Below are 1,525 nucleotides of genomic sequence, written 5' to 3'. Positions count from 1 at the left end.
TGGGCCAAAACCATCAATTATTTAAAATTTGAAGCTTCCGGTGTGTTTTTCAATGGGAGCTTTGTATTTCTCGCTTATTTGTGACGAAAATGATGTAAAATTCGAGACCTTTTAAGAGAGTGAAATTTTCTAAAAACTCGACACTTCTTTCTTAAGAAATTTTCGCTAAAAATTCAAACTCTTACATGCGTGTTTTTTGGGCTCTATAAATTGGTTTAGACCTTAGGAGCTCTCCAATATGCATATTTAAAGTGTTTGAGTCTTGAAACTCTCTGAAAACATGAAAGCGATGAAATATGCGGGCGACGAAACTGACGCAGCTTCTTCTTAAGTTAATGAGCTTTGGTAAAAGTTAGTGCAGAAAAAGTTTCTACAGGTAGGCAAATGAACCATTCCAAAAATCACGAAAGTTCTATATGATCTCAGTTAGGCCAAAAACTTTTTTTTGTATTTTAACACCACAGGCATTCAGATTTTTTCGCACATCTCGTTTATTTACAGAGTGATCTTAAAAAACAACTTTTTGGTCTTGTCTTTAGATGCCTTGCTTTTTCTTGAACCCATTTTAAAAATCTAAAGCTCATACTGACGCCAAAACTTAACAATCGAATTGCAAGAGAAATTCAATAGAGCGGGCTGCATGAATGTACGAAATTTTTGATAGTAAACTTCAGTGAGTTGAAAATTTTCCAGAATCACAGATTTTGGGGGCAATTCTGATTTGGGTTATTTTTTGTGCAACAGTGTGTATCGAATTTTCGCGTTAAAACTTCTATGAAGCTTCAATATGAGCTCAGGATCGTAAAGTTCGGACCAGCAGCAGAAAAGTTATCGCTGAAAAAGAGCTTTTTTGAGACCACCCTATAAATACAAAAGATGGCCGAAAATTTTCAGAACTTTCTTGAGCCATTTGGTTTGTCTTTAAACTTTTGGGGTTGAGATCCAAAAAACCTCATTTTTTTCCAACCAGGTACATGCCGAACTTTCCGAAATTTTGCATGTTTCCATTTGCCATCCTGTAGAAAATGTGTCTTAGGCGCTAAATGACCAAAGCATTGACTAACAGAAAACAAATTGGGCTAAATAACGCTTCAAACACAAAGAAAAACGCTTGGAGCAATCAGAATTTACCCAGTTCTACAGTAAGGACAAATCTGGCTGTGAAACAATCATTTTGTTGAGTTTATATGAAGCTCCTATTTGTGGAGTGGTTATCAAGTTTAATTTCTATAAGAAAATATAGTGAATCGGTAAAGGGGCAAGAGGCAATAAATCTCTGATATTCTTATAAGAACCAATAAAGCTAAAAAAAGTCGAAGTAGTCGTAGAACTCGAAAATCCAAAAAACACCAGTAGATTAGATGCAAAAATGACCGAAGAATGGTACGAGTACAAAGGCAATTCATCAAAGGCCTCAAAGAGTAGAAGCAGAGGAAATCTCGCTCAGGTCTTCAACGGATGAATAATTTTTAATGCGTGCTCAAAAAATACCAAGGAGTGTTTCAGTCGTGATGGAACATTTATT

The sequence above is a fragment of the Dendroctonus ponderosae genome, unplaced genomic scaffold, assembly GCF_020466585.1.
Source record: "Dendroctonus ponderosae isolate FM_Combo_2020 unplaced genomic scaffold, Dpon_F_20191213v2 Dpon_F_20191213_5, whole genome shotgun sequence".
Taxonomy (NCBI): Eukaryota; Metazoa; Arthropoda; class Insecta; order Coleoptera; family Curculionidae; genus Dendroctonus; species Dendroctonus ponderosae.
The sequence above is the reverse complement of the archived record's forward strand: the minus strand, read 5'-3'. Positions refer to the sequence as shown.